Source organism: Lepisma saccharinum, chromosome 5 (genome assembly GCF_977018435.1).
Source record: "Lepisma saccharinum chromosome 5, izLepSacc3.1, whole genome shotgun sequence".
NCBI lineage: Eukaryota > Metazoa > Arthropoda > Insecta > Zygentoma > Lepismatidae > Lepisma > Lepisma saccharinum.
In genome coordinates, this window is record NC_139233.1 from 91,126,447 (window position 1) to 91,136,945 (window position 10,499).

Here is a 10,499-nt window from a genome sequence, read left to right on the forward strand (position 1 = left end):
TTCTCATATTAGCAGGATTTAATAGGGCATTCACTTTTCTACGGGGAAATTATACCCCCTCCTAAGATAAGCAGGATTTAAAGGGGCAGTCACTTTTCTACGGGGAAATTATACCCCCTCCTAATATAAGCAGGATTTAAGGGGGCAGTCACTTTTCTACGGGGAATTTGTACCCCCTCCTAATATAAGCAGGATATAAGAGGGCAGTCACTTTTCTACGGGGAAATTGTACATACCCCCTTCTCATATTTGCAGGATTTAATGGGGCAGTCACTTTTCTACGGGGAAATTGTACCCCCTCCTAATATAAGCAGGATTTAAAGGGGCAGTCACTTTTCTACGGGGAAATTGTACCCCCTCCTAATATAAGCAGGATTTAAGGGGCAGTCACTTTTCTACGGGGAATTTGTACCCCCTCCTAATATAAGCAGGATATAAGGGGCAGTCACTTTTCTACGGGGAAATTGTACCCCCTTCCCATATTAGCAGGATTTAATAGGGCAGTCACTTTTCTACGGGGAAATTATACCCCCTCCTAATATAAGCAGGATTTAAAGGGGCAGTCACTTTTCTACGGGGAAATTATACCCCCTCCTAATATAAGCAGGATTTAAGGGGTCAGTCACTTTTCTACGGGGAATTTGTACCCCCTCCTAATATAAGCAGGATTTAATAGGGCAGTCACTTTTCTACGGGGAAATTATACCCCCTCCTAATATAAGCCGGATTTAAAGGGGCAGTCACTTTTCTACGGGGAAATTATACCCCCTCCTAATATAAGGAGGATATAAGGGGGCAGTCACTTTTCTACGGGGAAATTGTACCCCCTCCTAATATAAGCAGTATTTAAGGGGGCAGTCACTTTTCTACGGGGAAATTGTACCCCCTCCTAATATAAGCAGGATTTAATTGGGCAGTCACTTTTCTATGGGGAATTTGTACCCCCTCTTTTAAGTGGGAATTGACAGGCAGTCATTTTTCTACGGGGATATTTTACCCCCTGCTTAATTGACGGGAACTGAAAAGGGCAGTCATTTTTCTCTGTAGAGAATTGACTGTACAGTCATTTTTCTACGGAGTCCAAATTGCCCGTTACACCGGCAGTGTCCGTGACTGTACCACACCAATCAATATTAATTAATACTGAGAAATAAAATAAAACTACAGTAGATACGTGATATTCTTGTAAGCTCGTTAAAAAGTTTTTCTATTGCGAATAGTGAATTATGTACATATGTCGTATGTACATTTAATTTCTATCTGTGAAAGATGCCATGGAAAGAAAACTAGGGCCGATTCTATTCTTCAAAGATGCCATGCAAAGAAAACTACAACCGATTCTATTCTTCAAAGATGCAACGGAAAGAAAACTAGGTCCGATTCTATTCTTCAAAGATGCCACTGAAATAAAACTATGACCGATTCTATTCTTCAAAGATGCCACTGAAATAAAACTATGACCGATTCTATTCTTCAAAGATGCCACGGAAAGAAAACTAGTGCCGATTCTATTCTTCAAAGATGCCATGGAAAAAACTAGGACCAATTCTATCTCAGAATTATATCATGAAATATGCTACGGCATCAAAGTACTATACGTTTTCTTCAATTCACACGCCAGTATCAATGCTAAGAAACATGCTTTCGTGTAAAGCGAGCCTAACTTCTTAGAACTTGTCGTCTGTACGTGACCACTCCAATAGTTTACAGTGAGTTATATAGTGTCGCGTCCTCACTGAGCCGGGTGATAAGCTAATATTTGTCGGAACCGTGAAAAATTAGTATGGGTTACCACGAGGTATCTTCATACAAACTCTAACCTGTTCCCGCTGAGCTGGCCTTTTGTGTGGAACCTATCGGGTTGACACCGTGACCCCGGAACGTGAGTGCCAGACTTGTTTTCCACCGTGTCACATTCCCTTTCTCTGTGATATCCATCTCTGTTCGACCGCTCTTTTGTGGTTGTCGTATCATGGTGGTGTCCATTGCCTGCCGAGTGTCTGGTGTCAAAACAAGAACTGCCGGAAGAGCAAGTTTGGAAGTGAGACGACCTGGCTTTAGGACAAAAAACGACCCATCCTTTTGTACCAGATCCCGTTTAGGCTTCAAAGTGTGACAAGGCACACGCCACCTTTACGTTTCCAGGTGTCACTGCTACACAGGGTGCAAAATTGTTGAAAATTGGAGGAGGAGTATGATCTTAATCTACACACACTCACGAATATATGTGTATGTGTATATTATTATATGATATACATATTTATAATCTTATTATATAATGCCTACTAGTAAATTACTAAAGATTCAAAAATACAACACATCAAGGGATACATTTGACACACACACACACACACACACTCTCTCTCTCAGCCTCCCCGATGGCGCAGTGTAATCAAGGGGTTCCGGGTTCGATTCCCGGTGATGGCACAAGTTGTTCGGATCCCGATTAGCCTTACTGTGCATAAAGTGGACTTAAAACACCAACTCAACTCAACGCTCTCTCTCTCTCACTATATATGTATATCTTATAAAACCCCACAATAAGTTTTCGGGATCGAATCTAGGCTGTGCCAGCCTAAAGCAACACGCCTCTACGAGAGGTACCTTTTATATGTAAGGGGACTCAGCCGTGTTAGAATAAGGAGAACACGAACGACATTCAATATTTAACACTTCTATTGACCGGACAGGGCGGGATCATGATAACAATAGAAAGGATGTTCGTTGTTTACCTATAGATTCCCGTGGAGATGATCGTCTCCACCGATTTGGTAGATAAGGCATGGTCCTGAAATGAGACGTCCTTATGGAGCGCAACTCCCCGCTTCTAACTCTACAGCGTAGTGCTGATATTCAATCTATAACTTGGAGACAACCACTTTTTACTCTATAACTTTCGGGCTACAACTGGGGCGAGATCTGTTATCGCGATCTATTTAAAGAGGATTCAAATTTCCGATCGTTAAAGCCGTTGAGCCAGTTCCATCCTGTCGTTAACCGTGCTTTTTTGCATAAGGCTGACGTTGCATTATTTCAACTGATTTCCTGTGGATTTCCATGTCAGCGGAGTTTTCAGTTCCACCGAAGGTCGACAGCGTAATATGCCTTTAAGAAGCTACCTCCAGCGCTTCAGCCGGACCCTTGGCGAAGAGATTAGTCTATCGAGTTATGACGCCGGGGGTCCCGGGTTCGAGTCACGCCTTTGGTGTGATACGATTTATATAGGGTGTATCAGAAGTGATAGCACAAACTGAAACGACGAAAAGTACACGATAGTTGAACCAAAAAGAGCCTCAGTAAACATGGGGTCGCAAACGGACCGCGTGCGAAATAATTGCTAATATGTGGTTACGATCCGCCACTGATATCAGATCAGATATATCATATATTTTTAAAGTAGCAAATTAAAACCTTTACTAGCTGATTAAAGATGTCAGTAAATTACAAAGTAGCTGAAATTGTTTAATTATGTATAAGTGTTTGTTTAGTTTTTTATTCTATTAATATAAATCAATTAGATTTCATAATTATATTTGTCTTGCATTCTTATTTTCTTTTCATTGGCGTATATTGTTAATGGTGTAGACAGTGTGGTGTTTAAGAAATTTCCAGCCGGGGGGGGGGGGGGGGAAGGGATTCTACTGACCGTCCAGGGACAGCATGAGATAATGAGTTTATGCCATATAACATATCCCCATAGATAAAATTTAGCAAGCAGAGGGGTGGAAATCCCCCCCATACCACCTACAAATAACACCCTGGGAGTAGATCTGTTAATGATCTCTTGAAAGAGAGAGAGAGAGAATGCAACATTTATAAGCAGACTATTTTGTGTGTGTTTTCGATAATATCCTTATCGACGTACACATTGAAGCAGGGGCGTGACGAGACTACTCTAATGGGTCCCCCAGTTACTGCTATTACCGTGGCTGGATCTACAAATACAAAAGGCGTAATTTTAGCATACGAGGTGTAAGAACTTGACTCACTAAAAAATTAAGATTAACGATTAATTACAATGCTTACATTATAATATAATTTATTATGGCTTACGTAAAAGCATCGATTAATTTGTTAAATTTGATATTTTTTTTTTTCTGCTCGCTCTATCATTTTCAGTTGAAAGTAAAGACTCATAGTATTTCGTAAATAGGTTTTTATAATTTTATATTTAGAAAACGATCTCTCTGTTTTTCTTACTGTGCGAGGAACAGTAAGGTGGTGTGTGTGTGTGTGTGTTGGCAATCTATACGGCGATAGAAGAAATTAAAAAGTTGCCATTAAAGGGGGTTCGGCTGATCTCCGTAGAATTGGGCAACCCACGCAACACAATGCAGGGAAGCTAGTAGCTATTTCAGGATCTAGGTGTCCAATTTTTATTGCCGGTGAGTGTACATGAAACAAGCCGTTCACACATAAGGGTAACTGGAAGTAAATGAACTATGTTGTATCACAAGAATATGAGCAAGCTCTTTCACATCATTCATGTCCCTTATCTTGTGTTTGAAAGAACTTCTGTATTTGTAACTGAAATAACTAACTAACTAACTCTCTAGCCTTCTTAAACCCGAAGGCCCATGGCTGCAGCAACACAGGCCTTCCATCTGTCCCTATCCTGAGCAAGATCTATATACTCTCTTCCATCCCTACCGATTTCCTTTAGGTCTATCTCAACGTGTAACGACCCTGCGTGGTCATCACATTTAGCGATCCTGCGTGATAGCCATATTCTTTAATATATAATTATTAATGCTTGAGAAATGCCCTGCGAGGCTTACGCTTTTGATTTATCTTTTATCTAATTTTGAATGCATTGTTGTTAAGCATATATTGTTATGGCACACACGTTTTGGTTAAAGAAAGCATGCTAAATACCCTGCGTGGTTTACGCATTCAGTTATCTTTTGTGCAGTAATTGTTGTTTAATTTGCAACTTGCATTGTCGAATCTCTTTATCTTGTAATTTCTTTAATGTAACGTGTTCCGTGTTCAGTTTAGCACACAAGTGTTAAGTTTATATCGCCACATGCTAGTGGTTTTTACAATGCTAAACTTAATAATTTATAACGCATGAGTTGCATCTCGTGAATTGAAGGGAGTTTGCAACGCTGCAGCCGGCTTAGTTCCGATTTTCTCCACCCGCCTCAGTGCTGCCATCAAACAGTATATAAACAAAACAGCGAGGCCCGGAGCTCTCATCCTTCACCGAGATGCCGAAGGCGAAGCACCTCGGAAATTTTCCTTCGCCGTGGTAGCACGGAAACTGCTCGATCCCGACCACCCCAGCCATGGAAAAGGGGAGACGGAAGAAGAGAGTCCGACCAGAAAAATAGGGGGATGCAGATACCACCAGCGAGTCAGACGATGACAGCAGACCAGAGTCGCAGCCGACCGGTGACTCAGTGAAGACTCGCAGGCCACCATGCATAACCATCTACAACACAACAACTCAGAAGATATCACTCGACATTCACGACCATATTGCTCCTAACGCTAGTTTTATCTACAGCAGAGGCTGCTGTAGAGTACAGGCATGCGATGAAATGGACTTCACAGCTATCCGTGAATTCCTCACGAAAAGTAACATTGGACACGCGTACGGCTCGTCAGCTGCCGACAAACTTAAAGTAATCTTCCGATTCCTTCTGATAGATGTAAATCTACAAGATATTCAAACCTTCCTGACAGGGCGATATGGATTCACCATCCACAGTATCAGTCGCCTAACTGCCCCAGTTCGACGTCAGACGACAACACCAACTGCAGTCCAGGGCTCCCACGGACCCGCTTCGACCAGACGCTCGCTACCATTGATAATGGTTGTACTGCCTCGAACTGAGAAGTCACAACAAATATACCAGCTTGATCATCTAGGACCTTACACGATTAGAGTGGAAAAATACCACTCCCAGCAGATACTTCAATGCCATGCCTGCCAGAGGGTCGGGCATGGCCAGCGTCACTGTTTTGCTACGCCTCGCTGCGTGAAGTGCGCGGGGCCACATAAATTCTCCGACTGCCCGAACAAGGACCAAGCTATCTTGCCAAGATGCGCAAATTGCGGATTATCTCACTACGCCAGTTATAGTTGAGTTGCGTTGATTTGGTGTTTTAAGTCCACTTTATGCACAGTATGGCTAATCGGGACTGGACCTACAGTTTAAAGTGGGATCCGAACCACTTGCGCCTCCACCGGGTATCGAACCCGGGACCCCTTGCTTTCAAGGCAACGACGCTACCACTGCGCCATCGGGGAGGCCCACGCCAGTTACAGGGGGTGCTCCCTGTTTCAAAACGTAAAGAAAGAACGACGGGCCCAATCGGACCCAAAACGCCAGGTCATACCACGACCCATTCGACAGGACGTACCGGTGAAGACGCCAGCCAGAGATTACCGTCCCAGAACTACAACCAGTCAGACCAATCAGAAGCCAGCACCCAGTAGGAGATACCGACGCCCTCCCACAGCAGTAGGTGTAACCGTACGTTCTGGCGACGTCCTTTGACCTACTTTTTATTTTACGACGTTTTACGCACTAAACTAACCTACAATGAGAGAAAAATGGACAGAAAAAGCCCTGGCATCACCTTTTAAGCTATTTTTTTACCTTTTACAAAAAAAGAGAGAGGAGAGAGAGAGTGAGAGAGGGGGACGAGTTAAACAACCGACAGTGCTGCCAATTTTCTCGCAGTGTTGCCAACATCTTACTCGAAAAATCCATTAAGGTTTTTGTTTTACGCACTAAACTAACCTACAATGAGAGAAAAATGGACAGAAAAAAGCTCTGGCATTATTTTTTAAGCTATTTTTAATGCTAACTTGTTTTTTGACCTACTTTTCGAGTAGATGTATTTAGACAGTTGAGAAACCTCTTTTGGGGCTCAGGGGGGCTCGCAGTGTTGCCAGCTGCTTACTCGAAAAAATCACCAAGGTTTTTGTTTTTGGGTCTAACCTAACCTAAAGCAAGGAGCTGGCAACGTTGCTTGAGGTATTTTCTCGCAGTGTTGCCAACTTCTCACTCGAAAAAATCACCAAGGTTTTTTTTTTTTGATCTAACCTAGCCTAAAGCAAGGAGGTGGCAACCTTGCTTGAGGCTTGCCTTACAGTGCATAAAGCAAGGTTGCCAACCCGCTGGTACTTTGCCATAGCTTTTTACAAGAAAGAAAAAAAAAGAGAAAGGGAAGAGTTAAACAACCGACGGCTTACCCACAGTTTTTTTTGCTCTAACCTAACCTAAAGCAAGGAGCTGGCAACTTTGCTTGTGCAATCAACCCGGTTGACCGCCCCTCAAGTAAAAATCAGCGTTGCCAACTCCTCACTCGAAAAAAAATCACCAAGATTTTTGTTTTTGGGTCTAAACTAACCTAAAGCAAGGAGCTGGCAACTTTGCTTGTGCAATCAACCCGGTTGATTTTTCTCAAGTAAAAATCAGCGTTGCCAACTCCTCACTCGAAAAAAAATCACCAAGATTTTTTTTGGTCTAATTTAATTTAAAGCAAGGAGGTGGCAACTTGCTTGAGGCTTGCCTTACAGCGCATAAAGCAATTTTTGCCAACCTGCACACACTGGGCAAGGAGAGCCGGCACTGCCGTAAAAGAGAGAGAGAGAGATGGGTGGACGGCAACGCAGTATGTGTGTGCGTGTGTGCGTATAATATGTAGCATTATTAACTAGAGTGTGTTGGCAATTTACTTACAACTAAAAAAAAATAGAGATGCCAACGTTGGTGTAAGATGAAGAGAGAGAGAGAGAGAGAGAGATTTATGGCTGGCAACAGTAATAAGCGAATGCGCCATATCGTAATTTTCCAACTCCGTATATCGTGATTTTTTGTAAACCTCTCTCGGGGGAACGATGTGCCACACGCACGCGCGCGCGCGCCCGTATTGTGACGCAAGCAAACAAACAAAATAATAATTGTTGTCTTTTAGGATACCTGGCCCTTGTAACCTCGCGAGGGTGCGCGGTGCCCAACACAGTTCTAATGGCCGCGGCTAACAAAGTCGTGCCTCTGTAGAGTTTCACGTGTTTTTTTTTAACCCTCCCCCCCATGACTCCCTACAGAGGACCTCCGTGTGTAATGTGTGTGTTTTATGATTGAAGAGAAGAAAAAATTTTGGTTAAGAATAGAAAGTGTAAGAAGTAAAAAAGTTTCCGTAGGGTGCTGCATCTGAAAGAAAAAAAAATATCCTCAAAATAGTGTACATAATATGATAGAAAAATATAAAAAAAACGTGAATGCAAAAATTAGTGTGAATGATTGTTTTTTTTAAAAAAACGATAGAAAAATATAAAAAAGTGTGAATGATTGTTTTTCTTTAAAAAAACGATAGAAAAATATTAAAAAAATGTGAATGCAAAAATTAGTGTGAATGATTGTTTTTTTTTAAAAAAAGTGGTGCAAGAAATATTACGTATTTTTTTTGATGAAGAAGTCTAATGGTGCGAGCAGGTTTCTTCCTCGTCATGGCACCCCCATTCTCGGGTGTGGATGTTGCAGTCGAGTAGCCTCAATTTGGTGTCGTGGGGATCAAGCGCCACTTTGTTGATCGTGGATGTACGCAACTGGTCGATGGTGCTCGTGATCCGATGTTCGGTCATGCGTTTGATTTTTTTGTCGAACAAGCACGACTTGTAATCTTCTACGGTCAGTTTGTTTGTGCTCGAACGCCCCACCCCTTTTGCTTTTTTTATTTCGGTCTCGTCCTGGATTTTCACGGCGTACATTTTCGCTCGAAGACCAGCAAACTCTGTGATGATGCGGCCGTTGACTTCATCCTTCATCTTCCCGATCGTCATTTTCTGGCTGTTGTCGAAGAGAGCGTGATCTTTCGGATAATTGGAGAAGTCGAAATAGTGGCTCATGCTTTTTAGATCTTCGTATAGATCATCGGTGTGGATGTTGTACACGAAGCTGTCCGTGTCGGTGTACGCCACCTCGATCGCCTCTCCATAGCGTGGTTTCATGATGTCGTAGTGAAACTTGTACATGGCCAGCTTCGACAACTCGAGGATCGCGACTCCCACGGCGATTGGTTTGTTGAATGTTATGTGGCGGAGAGCACGTTCGATCAATACCAACGTGTCGCTCAGTATCGTGAAGTTCTTGTACGTGGGCTGAGCGACGAGCTTGTTTATTTTCTTCGGGTCGGAGACCAAGTTGATATTTCTTCTTTTCCTCGCATCTTCCATGCTCTTGCCGTAGATGCTGTTGTTCATCAATTTGTATAGGTCTTTGTCTGCGGAAGAAGAAGCTGATGCTCGACGTTGAGTGTTGCCCTCGATATAGGGTGCTAGCCACCTGGTCTGTCTAAACTTCAATCCCGAGTGCACGCGCTTCAAAACCAATCCATGCTGGAGGTAGAATTGTAGGAGACGATAATGCGCCACGTAATTTTTTTTGCTCTTGAAGGTGAGCATCAGCTTTTTCTCCGGAGCCGTTTCCATTACAGGTGCCATCGCAAATCCATGGTGTTCTCGATGAAGCGACGCAGGATATTCCAAATCTACTTTCAGGAAACATCCATTTTCATGATCTTCGCTCCATTCCAGACAATCTTGAAGTTCCTGCTCGCTCATCCATTCGTATTCTCCGATGGGCAGAGGCTCGGACATGGCATAACCATACAGGTTGTTCATGTCCCAGTATGCCAAGAAGTTTGTCGGTTTCCCTGCATCGAAATCGGCGACATATCGATTGTTGGCCTTGACGTATCGAAGGGGGCACTGGACGATTCCACCACGTTTTGCCTCTTCGACAAACAAAAGTTGATTGACGTTCTTGATGAGTTCTATCTTCACCTTTGTGGATTTTAACATCGCCTGCCAAGAATAACCCGGTGTGGTGTAGCTGAAAGCGGGGTCCAAACCATATGCTGCCATTCCTCTCGAGCGATGGAGATGAAAACGGTCGCTCAATAGCGTAACATCCAGTTTCAGATACAGATCGTGATAGTCGGCCATGGTTTGACAAGATAATGTAGACCAGACGAGCTGAGCATGATGGTAGTCCTCTTCGCTGCAACAGGTGTCGCTAAGACGACTGTAGAATGCTTCTCTCGGTGGTAACGATGTTTCTGAGAATTTGGAAGCATCCGTCATATATTCGTACGGGTAAACACCCTTGCGTCTCAACAGTGCTAAATGTTGGTCGCCGAAACATTTCCTGGTGGCGACCAAATCATCGTCGGTGAGTTGAGACGCGAGTGTCGCCAAACTCGAAGACAGAAAATTGTAGGAGTCCAAGAAGCGAATTTCTACGTGATTGCCATTTCCAACGTCGACCTTCTTGCCGAATGAAATGAATTTCTCGTTGGTGCGAGCTATGACGCTAATGGGTTGAGCGTCGCATCCCATCTCCTTTATGAAGATTTTGGCGTCGTAGCCCTCCAAATTGTGAATGAATACAGGAATAAAATTTGGTTTCTTGATTTGTAGATTACAGTTGTTACACAGGGGGGCCACATATTTTCCCGTGTGATGATTGTGGTGGCGAACT

The 10,499-nt window shown here is 43.2% G+C and overlaps 1 non-coding gene across 1 annotated transcript; it reads right to left on the minus strand.

Moving 5' to 3' along the window:
• Nucleotides 1–6,184: 6,184 nt before the first annotated feature.
• Nucleotides 6,185–6,259, minus strand: TRNAS-UGA (transfer RNA serine (anticodon UGA)). Its single transcript has one exon. It is a non-coding gene; the product is annotated as a tRNA-Ser (tRNA).
• Nucleotides 6,260–10,499: the final 4,240 nt, after the last annotated feature.